The sequence below is a fragment of the Dipodomys merriami genome, unplaced genomic scaffold (assembly GCF_024711535.1).
Source record: "Dipodomys merriami isolate MVZ:Mamm:240054 unplaced genomic scaffold, mDipMer1.0.p SCAF_6, whole genome shotgun sequence".
NCBI lineage: Eukaryota > Metazoa > Chordata > Mammalia > Rodentia > Heteromyidae > Dipodomys > Dipodomys merriami.
In genome coordinates, this window is record NW_027206179.1 from 33,288,351 (window position 1) to 33,308,301 (window position 19,951).

The 19,951-nt window shown below is 37.7% G+C and overlaps 1 long non-coding RNA gene across 1 annotated transcript; it reads right to left on the reverse strand.

Moving 5' to 3' along the window:
* Positions 1 to 2,501: 2,501 nt before the first annotated feature.
* LOC138813511 (uncharacterized) lies at positions 2,502 to 19,951 on the reverse strand. The gene is made up of 5 exons (XR_011367830.1): positions 19,777 to 19,951; positions 6,634 to 6,701; positions 4,267 to 4,349; positions 3,738 to 3,802; positions 2,502 to 2,690 (listed from the first exon to the last, which is right to left on the reverse strand). It is a non-coding gene; the product is annotated as an uncharacterized lncRNA (long non-coding RNA).

The following is a 19,951-nucleotide window of genomic DNA, read 5'->3' on the forward strand; positions in this document are numbered from 1 at the left end:
CATAGGTTCTAACCCTCTCCATCTCTATCATTTATCTGTTGCTGTAATATAAATTACCCTAATAATGACTTTAATAGCATTTTATAATCTTATAATCTCTGTAGGTAGAAATTCAAGAGCAATTTAGCTGGGTCCCTTCTTTTAGGTGTCTTTCAAGGTATTATAGCTCCAGGTCTTCTCTGTGCTTGACTAGAGAGTTCCTCTTCCAAGATCACTCATGTGATAGGTGATAGGATTTAGTTCATTGTGGGGTGTTAGTTTCTGGGGGTGAGTCATTCACTAGCTATTGAGTAAAAGCTTCTCTGAGACACATCTACATAAGAAGCCAATTAGAAGAACCCAGTTCTCCCTAGGTCACTAGGGCAGAGGCTAGACAGGGCTAAGCATCATTAAATGCTGTTAAAATGTTGGTTGTACATTGAACTTTAAGTGTTCATTATAAGTACCCTACAATAGTCATTTCTGTGTGTGAGTAAAATTGTAGGGAGTAGGCCATTCAAACTTTTGAATGGCGCCATATAGAGCCTTCCTTTATATCTGGAAGCCAGCTGCTTAAATACTTCACTATTATAGGAGAACATTCCAGTTGCAAGGACCACTGCAACTGAAGCCACAACTCTTGCTCTAGGAGGCCCTGCCCCAGTCATGACTATTTAAAACAATCTGCACTACTAGCCTTAGAAGGAAGTGTTCGATTGCCAGTTCCCTATGACATGAGCTGCTATAAAGGCCAAGGGTGCTTCATCGATTGCTCAAGAGCTGACACTAGCTGACACTATCTACTGCTTAGAGCTGGGAATATCACTAAATGATGAGTGTCCAACTTCTGGGAATCAGAACCCAGAGGAGAAATCCTCTAACCTGAAACTAAAGGTCTAAGTCTCTGGCTTAGCCATTAAGATTTGTTTCTCAGGACTTGGAGTCTGAATCTGTCAGCTTGGCCCATAAGGCTTCGACATTCAGTGACAAAGGACTGCCAATACCAGAACTACTCCTTGCCTACTTATGACTTCCATCCAAGTACAGTAAAAGGTCCTCAACCAGTTCATTGATAACCCATGACTCACTCCACAGGGAAACTCAAAAGAGGAAGCTTGCTTAATTAGAAGGAGTACATTAAAAAGATCCAGAGATGGGAAACGGAGAAGTCAATCAAGAAGCCAGCTTTTTACAACCTAATTGCAGGAATGACATTCATTCACCTTTGCCATGAGCAATCTGTTACTAGAGTCAGTAGGTCACAAGAAGCAATTACACAAGACCATCAATACCAAAAGGTGAGAATGACTGGGAGCAGACTACTCTTGAACCTCCTCTCTCAGCTTTGCTCGTAAGGCCTTCTTCCTGTCCTTTTGAATTTACCAGAGATAGATAACTACCTTTGCCCTAGCATTCAGGGACTTTCCTGCCTGGGCTAGCTTCAGACTGTGATCCTCAGATCTCAGCTTCGTGAATAGCTAGGAGTACAGGCTTGAGCTACTGGCACCCAGCTGAAAGTATTTTTTTTTTAAACAATCAAATCAAAACACTTAAAGCTAGCCAAGTTAATGAGCAGATAGTGGAATAAAGTCCCCCAAAGTTATAAAGCATCAAATTAGCTAAAAGCAGCCCTTTTTTCCACTGGGACATGGAACTTACCTTGACTTTTTCTTATGGGCCTTGATGGGATTCTGTGCAGTATACAGCAAGAAATAAGAAAGTAGTGAATATATTTCAGGTCCTTTTCTGAATTAATTATATGATGAAAGAAGATTAATTTATCAGTGACTTTTAGTTTTCCTTTCATCTCCTAAGAACTCAGTGCTTTCGTATGTTCATATAAAACAATTGAAAAATGCTGATCCTTGGTATAGAGGTAATGGTATAGGTACTGCAAATAGGAATGATCTCAATGAAATCTCCTACATAAAATGAATACAAATTTCAAATTACATCTCTGAGAAACGGGCCCTCTTAAAACTTAAAGCCATGAGGAATCAAGAATGTTTGGATAGCTTTGAGAGGAAGTTCTTAATTTCATAGCAAGTCAGAGCGTGCAGAGCGCTCAGAACTATTTCACAACATTGTACAGTGGCTTCTTCCACACTGAAAAGGATATCTGACCATAATCTCTGTACTTCTCCAAACAAAGACACTGATTTTAGCACATGCCTGACATTGATAAAGATGGCTATGTTGTTGTTTTGGTTTGGTTTGTTTTTTACCCCAGGAAGTTGATTTCATCAATAAGGTTCAGGTTTCATTTGCTGAAATTAAGAATAGTTTTAAACAAACAAATGGATTTGTTTAGCTTGTCCTTTTTGCATGTTGATGTTAATTATGAAATACAAATATGATCTTTACAGAGGGAATACCTGAACTAGGTGACCTCAACATTGCTATTGGAGAACTAAGGTCACCACAGAGTGTGTTAATTCCCAAAAAACAGACAGCTGTGGGGTCTAATTGACCTTGCAAAACATCACTGGGAAATTACAAGACCCGTTTTAGTGTTTGTAGTTTTTCTTCCCCAACCAATTCGCTTAGAAGCAAAATCAGCATTGCTATAATTCATCATCCAGACACTCAGATTTCTCAGGACCAACTACTCACAAGATTTTTTTATGTGAGCAAACTTGGTTTTTGTGTTGTTGTCTCCATTAGAATTTCAGTCACAAAAATTTATGTTCAGAGAAACATTTTGTCCAAACCTAAGGATTAAAAAAAGGAGAGAATACAAGTTATAATTTTCATATTTTCTAAGGATAAACTTCTCCTGAGAAAGAGAATCAAATGTCCTTTAAAAATCATTTGGGGGCTGGGAAGGTGGCTCAGTGGTAGAGCGCTTACCTTGCATGCATGAGGCCCTGAGTTTGATTCCCCAGCACCACATAAGCAAAAAGAAAAAAAGCCAGAAGTGGCACTGTGGCTCAAGTGGTAGAGCGCTAGCCTTGAGCTGAAGAGCTGAGGGACAGCACTCAGGCCCAGAGTTCAGGCCCCACGACTGGACCCCCCCAAAAAATAAAAATAAAACATTTGGGATGCTGTTGGCAGAAGTATGCCATGGCCTTTGATAGAAAGGCAAAATAGCAACTAAACAATATCAACTAAGTTAGGATTTCTTTGTTAGCACACACATTTACCTAGAATTAGAATTATTAGAATTATCAATAATAATACACATGGAATAGTTTAATTTGACAAACTAAATGGGAAAATGGATCAAAAAATTTGTCACAAAACAACAAAAATAACAGAATTTCTGAAAAAATGATGGTCAAAGGAAACTAGTCTTACTTTACTTACTAGTCTTATTTTATCAACTATAAAACTGGCTATTACAAATAATGAGGTACTGGTATATGAAAAGGCAGAGATCATGGGCTGGGAAGGTGGCTCTGTGGTAGAGCACTTGCCTTGCATGTATGAGGCCCTGGGTTCGATTCCTCAGCACCACATAAGCAGAAAAAAAAAGCCGGAAGTGGAGCTATGGCTCAAGTGGTAGAGCACTAGCCTTTAGCTGAAGAGCTGAGGGACAGTGCCCAGGCCCAGAATTCGAACCAAAAAAAAAAATAGAAAAAAGAAAAGGCAGAGATCAACAGAAATCAATAGTAATTGGGAATATAAACATATAAGCATTCAGTGTGTGATTAAAGTGACACCTCACATCAGTGAAGAAGATATCCAATTTTTTTTAAATGGACAAAATTGAGTAACTTAAAGGAAATCATTAAAAGATTTGAAACAGGAAAGCTTACCCTCAGATTTCTGCAGTTTGGGTTGTTCTATTTCATGTGCTTTTGATTGAGATGTCAAACATGGACTTTAGAAGAGGAATAAAAAGGCAAGGATATAGGATGTCACTACTTCTGAGCTCAAGTGATTGTGATCAAATCTTGCAATAAAAGAGGTTTATAGAAATCTTTATAGAAATCTTTATAGAAATCTTGATAGTTGCACTCTATTTTTTTTTGGGGGGGGGGGGTCCGGTCGTGGGGCCTGAACTCTGGGCCTGGGCACTGTCCCTCAGCTCTTCAGCTCAAGGCTAGCGCTCTACTACTTGAGCCACAGCGCCACTTCCGGCTTTTTTCTTGTTGCTTATGTGGTGCTGAGGAATCGAACCCAGGGCCTCATGCATGCAAGGCAATCACTCTACCACTGAGCCACCTTCCCAGCCCAGTAGCTGCACTCTTACTACAGAAAGTCTTCAGCATTTCCCCACTGTTCTTAGGATGAATTTTCAGAATTTTGGACATGGTGTAAAGAATCTTTGTGTTCTGTTCTCACCCATCCCTCTTTGCACTCCCACTCTCTCTGTTCCCTGTATGGACCAGGATCTCCAGACCTGAGGATGATCACACACAACTTGCCTAGAAATTTTGCACAGGATATAAAAGTTAGTTTGCTGTTATATTCCAAGAGCAATGAACAAATGAAGTTGATAACTTAGGAACAATTTAGATATCAAAAAGATGGTTCAACAATATGGCTTATATTAAATTTGAAGTAGTTACAAGTTACCCAAGAAAAGATGCTAAGTAGGTAAAGGGACATACTTTATACCTTCCAGCTTCTACATGGGCACTTTCATATATATTATCTTATGTAATTAATGAAAACCAAATATAGGCTGAAACAATTAACTATATGATCTAATTATAAAGTAGGTACTATAAATTGTGCTATGACTAGTCCCATATCTATTCATCTGGGAAAATGAGCAATTTATCCTGGAGGATAAATTTATTTCCAAAGAATCTCCATAGTATAATGATGGGAAGCGTTAAAAAATAAATAAATATATGAATCACAAAGAATTTTATTTGTATGAAGTAGTTGTATACTTTTAGTCCTATGAAATTAAATATTCTTTCCAATCCTTTCCTTATCATTCTTTTTACATGAGTGATCATGGGCCCCCTCTCATTTTCAATAAATCCAATAAGGATAATGAGATAGGTAGCATTGCTCTACCATTCCATGGTGCATTCCAAACTACTTCCTCAAGTAGCTTCTCTTAGTAAGGTGAGAAAGTCAAATCTGGTAAGTATTCTTCTTCGGAGTTCTATATTCTGTGCAGTTTGCACATCTTGGTGCAATGTTCTACACCAAGGGCAAATGTCCACTGTATCCTCCAAACCTTTAGGCTCTAAGTTCCTCAGCAATAAAACTAAGCTCTTTGCTCTGTAATATTTTAGAACAGGATTTCTTCATGGATGGTCTATTTCTAAGCACACTGGAATCAATGGCTCTGCTTTCTTAAAATGTACACTTGCATCCATGCCCAAGTTTAGCTAAGTCAGCATTTCTTCTAGAAGAGGACCTCTGAATTTTTAAACAGCTTCCTTCTTGGCTAGTACTTATATGCACAAAAGCTTAAAAATTTGGATAATTATTCAAATGTAATTTTTTTATTATACAGCTAGCCATCCCAATTAGAATGGGATACCTTTTCACAGGGAAATAACAAACAAAAAACACAAACATGTCAAAGAAAGATTTGAGCCTTCAAGTAAAAACAACAGACTGTCACAAAAAATTTTTTTAATCAATAAAGATTTATAATATTTTACTATAGTAATTGATAAAGAACTGAGTGCAGATATCTTACACATAACTACTTCCTATAAGACAAACATTCATTGATTTAAAAAATAAACAAACAAGGTAATTTAAGGTGAACATAACCAAAAAAGGGATGCTTTTTTACTGAGTTCTGCATCATACAATTACATATAGAAAACTTATATTTTATTGTGTTATATATAAAAATCATGTATGTGCTATACATACAAATTTTAATATCCAAATAAGGATATTGGTTTTCCAAGACAAATTCCATTATTGAAATATGTGGAAAAATACAAGTATGTAAGACTAGATCTCAGCTGAAGTGTATAATCTATATTTCTTAAATTTGAAAGAAGAAAACCACTTCTGTGAATAGTTTTATTTAATGAAGTGGTGGTTTTTTTTAAAATTCAGATATGAAAAGGTTAATTTTAAGTACATCTGTTTTCAAAATAAGTAGAAGATTCTATTATCCATCAGTTAAACATAGGTAAGAAGTAACAGACAATGAACAGAAGAGAGATACATATTATGCATGCAAGGAAAATTAAAACTTGGGATGTGGTGGGGGCGCTTTGATGTATAAAAGAGCCATTGTTAATGTGGGACAAAACCTCCCCAGTATGGAACAGAGATAAAAAGGAGGGAGTTTCTAGTAGATCAAGGTCAACTGAGATATGTGAATAACATAAATGCTATTAATCTAGTACTGAATGAATCACAGGAGTTCAGCAGGGTATGGTTATGTGGCAGGGTTCATGGCAGGAGTGTTTTATGTCACTTTGTATTAGATAATGAGCATATTCATCAAGATCCCTAAATACCATCCAAACTGGCATAGAAGAAGCTTTAAGGAGCTTGAGAGAACAAATCAAAGAACTGGATCTGAGGCTCAGAAAGGTAATAAGGATGTTCAAACAGTGCAGCCAGTTTCGACACTTGCAGGCATCCCCACAATCCCACTCCGCAGGAAATAGCGTGAGAAAGGATTGCTTAGTTGGATTGCTAGCAGCTTATTATGCCTATGTCGCCCCCCTCATTATGCCCTTGTTTAATAGTCAGAAAAGATGCAGACAGTGTTACCTTAAAAGACTGTGTTGTTCGAAAACAGGGCTCTTTTCTTCTTATAACATGTAAAATCCTTCTCCTTTCTGCAGGGAGAGTATAAAATCACTAAGTATCTTTTTTTGTTGTTCTTACCTTCAGATTTGAACATTTGTTATGCCTTAGTCTAAATCTTAAATAAAAACACATTCCAACATATATGTATTATCCTATATCAACAGAATTTTAGACCATGCCACTTAAAAACACACTTATGAAGAAAAAAAAGAGACAGAAAGACATGAAAAAAGGAAAATTTAAAAGAAAAAAACAAACTGGTAGCTGATAACAAATGAATCCAACAGATCAAAAAGAAGAGGACAAAGAAAAAGAAATGAGACAGTGAAAGTAAAGAAATAGAATAAAGATTATTATTTTTTCAATGGTAAACTACAGAGTAACACTGTTTTGACTAATGCTATCAGTCTAATGAGGCTTATATAAATAAACACATTGAAAAATCATAAACAGCAAGCACCTCTGAAGAATGGCCCATGAATCACATCTTAATTTGAACACAGCTGGCAACAGGTACTGAGTTCCTAAGCCTCAGGCCTTATTTTAATCTCATTCATTCATTTATTCAACAAATATTAAGTGCCTTGCATATACAAGGTATTGAGGATTCTGTAGCCAACAGGACAGACATGATCCTACTTGCCTCAATAAAGCATATTGTTTTAAGGTTGATGGGAATCGGTTGAAAAGGGTTGACTAGAGTTCTCCAAACGTCATGTCCACCCAGATCTTCAGAATATGACCTTATTAAGAAATACAATGCTTTGTAGATGTAAATATTTGCAGGATCGTCAGATTAAGTCATCCTGGATTTAGGCTACACCCTAAACTCAGTGACTGGTGTCCTTAGAAGAACAGTGGATACAAAGGTACAAAAGAAGGTGGCAATAGAAGGCTGGCAGCACAGATTACACTAATAAAGATGAGAGGGAAGGATTGCCACGAATTGTTAGCAGCCACTGGAGGTCAAGGGAGAAACATAGCAGTTTTTCCTCAGACACTCCAAAAGGAAACAAACTTGTCACCACCTGATTTCAGGCTTTCTGGTCTCTAGAAATACAAGGGAATCATTATCTATTGTTGTGAATTATCAACCTTGTGGTAGTTTGTTATGGCTACCCTAAGAAACTAATACCATGATGAAGAGGATCTCTGAAAAAGTGAGTGGTCAGCTAGGCCAGCTACTCAGGAGTCTGAGATCTGAGGAAAGCAGTTCAAAGCCAGCTAGGGCAGGAAAGTCTTATCTCCAATTAATCACACACAAAAAAGGCCAGAAGTGGCACTGTGACTCAAGTGGTAGAATGCTAGCCTTGAGCAAAATGGATCTCAGGGACAATGCCCAGGCCCAGAGTTCAAGCCCCAGGACCAGGAGTGGGAGACAGGAAGAGGAGGAGGCAGCGGGGTAGAGAGAGAGAGACAGAGAGACAGAGAGACAGAGAGACAGAGAGACAGAGACAGAGTTATGATCTCACATTCATTACAAGGGCCCTACACTCATAACCTAATCATTTCCCAAAATCTCACCTGCCAGTATCATCACTTTGAAAGTTTAGTTTCCAACACCCTTATTTTGAGGAGACATATTGAGGACATTACTAAACTTTGTACAACATTTCCATCTGTACCATATAAGACTAGTTAAGGACTTGGCTTTCTGGCTTATAGCAAACTAATTCTACTAGGATTCCTAGAAAATTTCTAGTCCTGGAAAAACAGACATACCCACAAGATTCCACCCAACCTCCTTGAAGAACTACAACAGTTTTCATAAGATAAAATTAATTGAGCCTAAGCAGAAAAACTGGGCAGAAAGCAGCCATAGAGACACAGACAGGCTAAACAAACTTTAAGCAGTCTTGAGTTTGAGAAACAAAACTGGAGTTCAAAACTATAAAGGGAATAGAAGCCAAGATCCTACAGATTAAGGAGAGAGCAAAGTGTGGCTGATGGTACAAGTTGCTTTTTCTTGAGATGGCCATCATTTGTTTCTGAATCAACCCAAGAGAGAGAAAAGCTGAATCCAAAAACTCTCTGCTAGGAAGTTGAATTGCTAAGCAGAGCTATTAGCAGTCTCCCTTGGCTTAGGAAATGGAAAAAAAAAAATTCAGAAACTGCCAAAATTGAGATGCCCAAGTAAACATTCTAGGACTTTACTTGAGACTTCCTACAACTGAGATAGAAATAAGGTCAAACCCAAACGGCTGGAAATCTTAAAGACTTACAGCATCAATCTCCCTGGCTCCAAAAGCTCCCTTCTTCCAAAGCTACTTAGCATTGTTTCCTGAAGCAGTAACACCACCCAGACCTTCTCCAGCTTTCATATAAAAGATCATCAGACACAATGGAGAAGGACACACAGACACAGACACAGACACAGACACAGACACAGACACAGACACAGACACAGACACAGACACACACACACACACACACACACACACACACACACACACACACACACACACACACACAAAGTAAATTCAGAAGTGGGGACCTGGCTGGTAATCTTGGTAGCTCAGAAATCACTTGGTATTCCTTCTTCGAGGCTGTTGTTCTGTGTGCAATGTTAATTGGGAGAATTGTGGCCTGTTACCTATTGTTTTAGCTCCTTACCCCTTAGTTGTTATTTCCATAAAGCAGAACTTTCTAAAACTAGAGTCTTGAAACATTATGGAGTACTTTAATTTTTAAATAACATACAGATGGAAAATTAAGGGTAGACTAGGAAGGTGAAAAGAAGGAATTCAACTAACACCAATACATTTCCTGTGAGTGGTAGTGGCTGTCAGATGCTGAGCTAGACTGTGAAAATAATGTAAATAGTTTCCACGGGGACTTAATATTCCTTTTTAAAATTTCAGGTTAAGAGAGCATCCATGGTATAGTCACACATTAAAGAATTAATAAATTAAGACAGGCTCCTCATTTCCCAGCAGCTAGCTTTGTTTGGTTTTCTCTCTCACTTGTCATTCCCTTTTTCTTTCCATGAACAGTGTATTTTCTCTTCCTTTACAGTGCTCTACCCTGAGTACTGGCACAGCACGGTCCCTGAAGATTCTGGAACCAACACCAGAATAAAAGAGATGGCAGAGGTGCCTAGCTATCTTCCCCAGTATCATTAACACCCATAGAACAAAATAGTTCTAACCCTGACAAGTAACTCCATGTAACCAGGCCCAGAACAGGCTTTGCTCTGAGAACCACTGTGTACTATATAAATTTCCAGGCTGGAAACAAAGGAGAAGGGGTTTTGCTCCGACTCTCTCTTCCCATAATTACTTTTAGTGGTGAAGCAGTTAATGCAGCATTCCTCCACTTGGCTAGGAGTTTTCATTTTTTATTGGCACCGTTGTATCCCTAGAGACAATAGCAGATTGTTTCTGGTGTGCAAAAGGATCTTGTCCTGGCAGGCACGCTTCCAGTCAACAAGCTTCACATCTTCTGCAAAGAACATGCGTGTGCCTTGTTGGAACCTGACTTGCAAGTATCTTTCATAAAGACAGTTATTCTAATCACAACCTTGCATGGTGTTATGAACTTGCACAAAACTGAAACCAAAAATACATTTAGAAGGGCGTTTTAGCTAGAAGTAAACCCTAAAGGATCAGGGAAAAAGGCAGCTACTGAAATCTTTGAGCCAAAATGCTCCAGACCTCAGACCCTGTTCATTTGACTTGATTAGAGAAAGTCCTTCTTTTCCTCACACCTCTGCCTTGCTTCACAGCCTTTATAAAGCTATATTGGGTAATCCTCACAACAGCAATCACCCTAAAAGAGATTTTCTGGCAGGAAGGGGAAGAATTTAAAACAAGGCACAACTCCCGACCTGCGCTAAGGGATTCCATCCCCAAGGCAGAAATTTCCCCAACCCTCACCCAGGCCATAATTCTTCTTTGACCAATGGCTGCTACTTGTCTCTAAGTCCCAGAGAGAAAGCATCACAGACATGGCCTCCTGAGAGGTTCTCTTTGGGGCACAAGAAATCTTAACCAAGGAAAACAATTGCTAAAATCCTCACACAGTTCATATGGCATAAAGTATTTGGCCTATCATATCTTACAAAAGGTGTATGAAGACAGAGTTTAAAGGTAAGGAAACAAATTAGTGAAGGCAAAGGGACTACCAATGATCTCAACGCTGACTAGCAAATGAGCAAATTAATTATTAAAAGTCAGGTTTTCAAAGTAGAAAATGCTACTGTGCCTTCAACTCCCAACCCATAGTTCTTTCATTGAGGGCTATGCAGGACTTCCTCCCAAATATTGCAAAGAGGAGTGGGTAGAGCTTTCACAGTGGAGAAACTTGACAAACACTACCTCAGATGGGCAATCCAGGTCAATAGCAGCAGTGACCTTTATGCTGATAGTATACGTGCATTTTATGTGATAGGACCAGCACTTTGCTCAGGGTCTTCCTCCCTAAATCTCATAGGTTTAGTCTCATTATGAGAAAAACAGCAGCCACCCTCAACAATACCTACCCAGTTCTCATCAAAACTTCTAAGGTCAGCAAAGACAAGGAAAGCCTGAGAAAATGAACAGCCAAGAGGAGCCAAAGGAGACATGATGACTAGCACTAATATGGTAACTCATCCTGAATCACGATAAATGATCAATCACATTCTCCTTTTCTTTAGGGTTATACGAAGCATATCATAGAAGAGGAGCAAAAGCATATTGCTCTTGTTGATTTTTTTATTCAATCATCTAAAAGAACTTAGATATTATAAGGAAAAGCATGTGAAGGAAAGCATTAACAATGACTAACACAAAATTAAAAGTATTATTTTCTAAAGTTGTCACCTCACAAAGTGACATTTAGCATGCTTCTATTAGGGTCCATTGTTTCCTGCCCTAAATCTATCTGGGCCTCATGGCTGTTCTAACCAATAGAGTATGACAAAAATGAACCTGCTTGACTCCTGAGGATAGGGCATTGTGTACAAGGCAATATGATTTCTGTGGGCACCTGTCTACCTTCATTGATTGGCATGGGGAATCCTAGCTTTTCTATAATCATGGAAATGAGGAATAGCTTAGGAGGAAACAGAGGTCATAATTTTGATGACCCAAAGCTCCTCAGAAGACAAGGGTAGGTATCTGCTTTGTACCACATCCCTGATTCTAGGTCCCTCTGAGAAAGAAGTATCAAGTTCTTGGAAGGTCTTATGAGACATTCAACATGGTCAAACCTGATCAGGACCCAGGACTAAAATCACAATTATATAAAACTCCTAGTACTTAATACCATGTTGGTTATTTCTACTGAATTTTTATGTCCAATGTGTTGGGCAAGGGTTGCTATGGAAAAATATACATGAAATTTGTATTTTAAGTGTATTGTTGTCCATAAACTGTTGTCCATCTCCAAAACTTTTTCATCATCTCAAACTGAAACTCTCCAGCCACTCAACAAGAAGTCTACACTGTTCTTTCCTTATGCCCTTAATAATTGCTTTTCTTAGTCTGTTCTTGTAGCTATAACAAAACACCATGGATTGGGTCATTTACAATAAAAATATTTCTTAGCATTCTAGAGCCTGAAAACTCCAAGGTTAAGACACCAGATGCTCAGATTTTTCTGTGTTCTCAGAAGGCAGGAGAAATAGAGGTGGTTCTCTCAGACTTTTACAAGGCTGCGATCCCATTCATGAGGCTCCACACATGACATAATCATCTACAAAGCTCCCACCTGCCTAAAGCTATTAACTTCAATATACTTCAATTTGCTTCATTAACTTCACATTCAGACCATGGTACCACTGTTATACTTTCTGTATCTATGAATTTAACAGTCCTCATATAAGTGGAATATATATTGGTTCTTTTCTACCTTATGTCATTTAGCATAGTTTGCAAACTTCATCCATGCTGAAGCCTGTATTAAAATTCACTCCTTATTCAAGATGAATAACATTCCACCATATGCCTATACCATGTATTGTTTATCTATTCATCCACTAATAGATACTTGGGCTGATTCCACATTTTGATTACTGTGAATAGTGCAATTAGGTATGCAAGAAACTTTGTGTTGCTGCTTTCAATATTCCTTTGTTTCAATACTCAGTAGTGGAATTGTCCTGAATGCTTGATCATGTGGATGGTTTTTTAGAGGTTCTCTTACTTCCCCTGCAACTCCAACTTTCGCTTACAACCCCCAAGAAAACTTGGATCCTGTGATCCAATCTGCCTTTTCAGTTCTTGCTGCAGTGAGCAAGGCAAATCTGAGCATATCTTACAGTCATTCAGCAGATTCACTGTAGTAGAAAAGGTACATGTCTCTCGACTCAACTGGGCTCTCAGCTTTGTCCATTAAGTCTTCCATTATTCCAGTGAATCCAATGTCCCACACTTGGGTGTCTATCCCAAAACCTTCACCACAATCCTCCCTTCCTAGACCCTCTTCTGTCAATATTTCACTTTATCTCTGATACCAAGGACCTCCAGCTTCTACCATTTATGAATTTTGCTGTAATCATTTGCTCTAGGAACTTCAATAATTTTCCATAAATCACTTCATTTTTCATCTCTATTTTATACAGAAAGCCCACATGTGTTATGCCTTATTTGCTGCCTAAAATCATCACTATCAGTATCTTGGTCCATTTTGTGTCGCTATATAACCAAATAACTGAAGCTGGGTAAATGGTAAGGAAAAGAAATTTGTTTCCTTCACAATTCTATAAAGTTCTAACTATAACTATAACTATAAAGTTCAAACTCCAGTCCCATCTGGCAAAAGCCTCCAACCCTGGACAGTGTCATGACAGGCAGGTGGCATCACATAGTGGTATCACATGGGCAACAGCAGTGAGCAGCACATACAGGAGAGGCCAGACACAAAGGAAGACCTTACTTTATAACAGACTGGTCTCCCAGGTAGTTAATTCTAACTAATCCAGTCCCTGGAGGCTTAAGCCACTCCTGTGAGCTGCTATTAATCCTTTCCTAGGGTGGCTCGCTATGACCTAAGTATGTCCTTCTAGGCTACACCTCTGATAGGTTCTGCTGCCTCTCAATCCCCTCTTTCTTTCACTCCTTGTGCAGGAAGAAGGTAATCCTCTCTGGGTGCATGACATCTCCTTATTTGGATAGTTGATGCTATCAACCATTGTCCTAGTAGAAAATTTATTCATAAGGAGCCTCATATCTTGGAGCACCTCTCATTTCTTGCACAAGAATTTCATCCTCAGTCCTACTTAAATCTCCAGGTTCTTGCCAATCGACCTGTGGCTTTCCCTTAGCAGCTCTCAAGCACTAGGGTAATTACCATGTATTGCTTCCTTGCCCTTCCTAATCCATGCTAAGACTTTTTAAAAATCTACTTTTTTTTTTTGTGCCTCCTTCCTCATTTAAAAAAAAAGAAGAATCTGTATACCCATAAGAGAACAAGAAGTTGGATTAAATTTCCATTGCTCACTCTAGTTTACCTGTGTCTACTACATAACTAAGTTGAATAAATTTGATCTTACATCCCACAACCATTCCTCATTCCAAACCACCACTCTTTTTGTCCTCTTTTATAATAGTTTCTTTCCTATTATTTCATCTTATATGAAAATGCCTGTGGGCTTACAATAGTGATAATAATAGTGTCTAGTCCAAAAGAGTAGTTCTTCATTCAGGTAAAAAAAAAAAAAAGATAAATAAAAAATGTGCTACCAAGCACTGATGACTCATGCATTTAATCCTAACTATTTGAGAAGTTAAGAATGGGAGGATTATGGGTCAGGGCAACCCTGAGCAGAAAAGTTTGCAAGAGCCCTTCTTAACCCATAGATGAGAGGAGAATAATATATACATCTATCATCATAAGCTATCTGGGAGGCTGCGATTGGCAGTAGCTCAGAGCCATTGAGTCTTCCACCTAACTCCAAGACCATCCTTAATAGGTCAAAGAGCCCTCTCTGCAACCATCTTAGGGACAGGGAAAAATTTTAGATATCCTTGCTGTCCTCTTTTCCTAGATACCATGACCTGTGCCACAATGTAGGAGAAGAAGGCTAGAATGTCACCCATTCCCAGATTCCACTCAAGAAACACAGCTTGTTGTAAGTGCATGCCTGCACCCTCAAGCATGGTTGTGGAATCCCTCATTTTCCCTTCCTCTAATCTTACCTAGTTTAAGCCTAAGGCCTTGTTTTATGCTTCATTTTTCCAAAATTCTTTTTGTGTGACAATAATTTTCTTACAAATCCCAAACGTTAATCTCTTCAACTACAGTCCTTTGCCTTGAGTGTCAAATATATAATCGAGAATTTGAAACTGAACATTGGCTTCTGGGTTAAATTGCTTATTTTTAGTCTTTGCATTGCTTTTATAATAATCATATACTGAGAAGAGTGGGTACCTTTTTCTGTTGCCTAACTGAGGAAAACTTTTGGGACAGAAGATGTCATGGGAAAGATCAAGGAAACATGCATAGATTAGTATTTTGGACTACTATTTCATTGAACTACAGAAATATTTTTTATTTTTTTACTTCAAAATAAACATGACATTAAAGTAGCAATCATTTTCCCCCTTAAGATAGATAAATGAAAAGAAATATTTACTACTAATTTAACAGCAAATCTGTTCATGACACACTGGCCCCTCTACTTTAGGACTGATTTTGGACATTATGCTGTGGATCCTTATTAAAGGCAATAATATTGAGAAACATTTATTGAATGTATTTCATCTGGGAAAATTGTACCCAGTAAAACCCAAATCCAAATTTGACCTGACCGCCTTAATGACCTGGGTGGAAACAAATGGAACTACAAGAATACTCTGGATATAAGTCACAGCCTGGGTAGCCTTTGTCTGTTGAGGAGATCCTTGTGATTTGCACTCATCAAAGGTTGCTGAAAATCCTAATTCACATTATGCCAGTCCTACCCAGACTGCCAGACTCTAGTGGCTTGTTCCCATCTTTCCACAGTTTTCTTTATCTTTCAGGTTACATCCCTCTATTCCAGTTTCCAGAACCAGGTGACCCAAGTCATATTTCTGTCTTTTTTTCTAACAGAAAACATGGTGGAAAGCAATGGTGCCTACAATGTGTCAACTCATTTCTGCCATATTTGTGAGTATGTTTCCCTTCGGTTTTAGTCTAAATGCAAGGAATCATTATGTGTACTAATGTACTAATGTAATATACTAGTAGTAGTACACTAGTAATAATGTACTAATTACTCTTGTCCTTATATTCTGTCAAGCGAGATTTTTCTTTTTCTTTTTTCTTCTTCTTCTTGTAAGACAGAACAGAGGAGGCAGCACTGGACAATGACTCATTCTACTTTGAACCTCAGCTGGAACTTTAGAGCCACTGGAGCACTGTTGAAAGCACTAACCTCATGTTCCTTACAGTTTATATGCCATGATTTGACACTGGTAGACAATGATTGCATTCACAATTTTATTTTCATGACTAAAGCTGCCATGAACATCTTTATAGAGTACTTTTCTCTTTTGTGGAATTTTTTTCCATGTGATAAATTCCTATAAATGAGATTATTAAAACTATTACAAATGATAATTTTATAAAAATGAGACTTAGGACAAATCACTGTTAAAACAAAGTATTTGCCTTAAAAACAGTAATAACTGTGGTCTGGTCCTGGAAAAAAATATACCCAAATGAAAATTGTATCAATGTTTCAATGTTTATAAAGTACTGTTAAATTTTGATGAGATTTTCTTTTTGTAAAGAGGACTGACATTTTTTGGGGGAGGGGGGTCTGGTTGTGGGGCTTGAGCTCTGGGTCTGGGCGCTGTCCCTCAGCTCTTCAGCGCAAGGCTAGCACTCTACCACTTGAGCCACAGCACCACTTTCAGCTTTTTTTTTCTTTTTGCTTATGTGGTGCTGGGAAATCAAACCCAGGACCTCATGCACGCAAGGCAAGCGCTCTACCACTGAGCCACCTTCCCAGCCCAGGACTGACATTTCTTAAGGATAAGATCAGGTTAGTGTCTCATTAAAATTTATTCTTATTCCTTAAAAAGCATACAGAAAAAGAATGACTTTTCTTCACAGCCTTATTGTAGCTTTTAAATTATATATAAACTACAGTTGCATTGTTTGCTGGGGGGTTCAGTGTTTGAAGAGTATCTACAGAACAGTAACGAAAAGAAATGGTATCCTGTTTTACTGGACTATTCTTTTATCATGAGCATATATATTTGGAAGATTGTAATAATGGCTAATCTACTATGTAACTAGATAAATAGTAATATTTTCCTATTTAGTCCTTGTTCAACCAGATTTTAACTTATCATATAAATGATATAAATTCAAGAAGAAGGATAAATGGAAATATGGAAACATTAAAGTGCTATTGTTTTATGTGGACAAGTGAATAAAGTATTTCCTTTATTTGTAAAATAAACTTAAAATGGCTCAGTCACTAATATGTTCTAATTGTTACTTTAAATGGAAACTTGAAAAAAACTTTTGTTTTTTTTTCTTTTTATTGTTTTCAGTGTCATTATCTCACATTATCCTTCCTTCAATAATTAGGTAGCCTACAGTGGTCAATGAGAACTTTTTCTTCACAGTTAAAATCATGAGAAACTTTATACAAAGCAGATACTATTTTTAATAAAAATTAGTGTCCCTAACTGACTAACTCTGAAGTTACAATATGAAACTAGAATTGTGAATTAATTATTTATGTCTATGGGGTATTTTTTCATATTTTTCTTCTTTAAAATTTGTTTTGGCTAAGTCTGCTGAGAAACACAGAGAAAGAGAAAAATAGTTTCCTACTTTCATAAGATTCAACAGGAGACTATACAAGGAAAGGTTATAAGAAAAAAAGTAATTGAATTTCTCTATCAACTTGTATTTGCTAATCTGGAAGGGAGTTTTGCAAATAGGGCACTCATTAAAAATTTTATATGGTGAATTCAGGAAGTTTGATCCTGAGAACAGCAGTGAAAGTTTTATAGACCACCCTGGGTGGCATACCCTTGAGCAGAACCCATAGTATAGAAAGGCCATTTCTCCTTCATGTGTTCACCTAGCCATTCAATGAACACTCAGTTATTACTTAACTTTAAGTAAATATATCAAGTCATTGTTGTCTTCTCAGGAGTTAAGAGAAGGAAAACTTGGTTAAGTAATTTAAGCAAATAAATCACTCTTCATATTCTTACAGAAATGTGGATGTTAATGAATGTCAGACTTGGGACAGGAGAATACAAAATTAATTAAGTACTTGATAGGGCTTTCTTTCTATTAAATTTCTTTAAAATATGTGAGAATATCTGTGGAATATCAGAAAGACATTGTTTTCTCTCTGTCTCTCTCTCCTCATACATACACAGAGCCGACTCATCATCCAGATTTTTAATTTTTATTTATGTATTGATTTATTTTGCCAGTCCTGGGGCTTGAACTCGGGGGCCTAGTCACTGTCCCTGAGCTTCTTTTGCTCAAAGCTAGCACTCTACCACTTGAGCCAAAGCACTACTTCTGGCTTTTTCTGTTTATGTAGTACTGAGGAAGTGAACCTAGGATTCATATATGCGAGGCAAGTACTCTGCCACTAAGCTACATTCCCAGCCCACCATCCATATTTTTAAAGTAAAAATTAGAATATATAGTATTGACAAGAATAATCTAATTCATTTTTCTACTGTAATTTCAGAATGAAACAAAATAGAGGCTCAAAATAGCATCTGCCTTAGCCTATGTTAAATACCAAAACTATCAAGATTAGAATCTTCCCTATGCTGTACTAGCTATAGATCCTCAATATTGCTGCCACTTTTGGATACAGGAAAAAGAATGCAAGTCAGGTATTTATTGAGCACCTGCTTTGTGTTAGAGGCTTAGCTGAGGATTTAAAATTTGTAAAAAGCATTTAAAAATTTTAATTCAATGGGCAATAGAACAAAATACCTTAGAACATAAAACCTGCTCTATTAATAGCTAAAAACTTTTCTCCCTCTGAGAATGTTGTTTTCCTAGTATTTTAAGAAAAAAATTCAAATATGTGGGTTTCATTTGCATCAAAGCCATTAGTTCATGTTCTGGTGATTTTGTTACCTTCATGTCAGTCTCCTTCCAGGCTTCATTCACAGGAATCTATTATATATATATATATATATATATATATATATATATATATATATATATATATATATATATGTTTACCACAATGTCAGGCTCAGTGCACAATATTCGTAAAGCTTTGTGTACTCATCTCTGGCAAGACTTCTGAGACTTCTGAGTAACTACAATCTCTTACATTTCCCACCAATCTAAGTCATTTGTAAGATTAAACACTGTCACATGAGCATTTATTGATATTTCTCCTGATTTATATTTTTAATAGTTGCATAATGGAAATGCTTGTGATGAGTGGTTTGTTTTTTTTTAAGGTCACTTGGTCCTTTCATATTGTAAGACTCTGATACTGTTTGATCCTTCTGTTTTAACTGGCTTTCTCCAGCAGGATGAGGGAGTCTGTGGCAGTGCCAAATGGAAGCAGGAGCCTCCTACTTCCAAATCTCTTCTTCCTGCCAAGGCAGAAAGGTATTCTGGCTCCCTGCACCATCTCCATTCACATTGTGGAGGGAGAGTCACTGGGGAAGGGGTGTCAACAGGATAGCAAGGTCTTTGCCCAGAACTCTTCTTGATTCAAAAAGAAAATAGGATCACATTCTGCTTCTGAAAAGCATTCATTTAAGAGGTATGTTATTGTAAAAGGGAGTACCTGTTTTATAGGCAGAGATTTCAAAATGGCAGGAAGTTCTAACTCCCTACTAAGCACTGTCTCCAAGTTCAAGCTCTACTTGGCTTTCTAATCCTAGAAGGGGGCTGAGGGACTGCCTTGCAAAAACCTGGCAAGTAGAGAACTCTAGGATCCCACTCTGCTGGCGGAGATGGGGCTGAGACCATGATCTCTGTGTTGTTTTGCCATTGGTAGATTGGTTACTGAATAAAGGCTTTTTGCCTTGCATGTCTCCCTGTTTTCTGGTCCTTTGGATAGACAGGTCAGAGTTTTGTTGGGGGACATTTTGTGTCTGGGCCTTAGATATTTCTGAGTTACTGCCTTTTACTGCCATAGGTCCAGGAAAACTGAGGCAAAAGAAATCTGAAGGAACTCACCCTGGTATTATTCCTCAGTCAGTTTACTGCCATCTCCCTTTCTTCCAGTATCTTCCTGTGCTCATTTTACATATCATGGCTAGGTTTTTGAGTTGTCCTTGGTGGAAAACAGGAAGAATATTTGTACTCCATCTTTCTAGAAACAGAAGTTGTCACTCGAAATCTTTCAACCAAT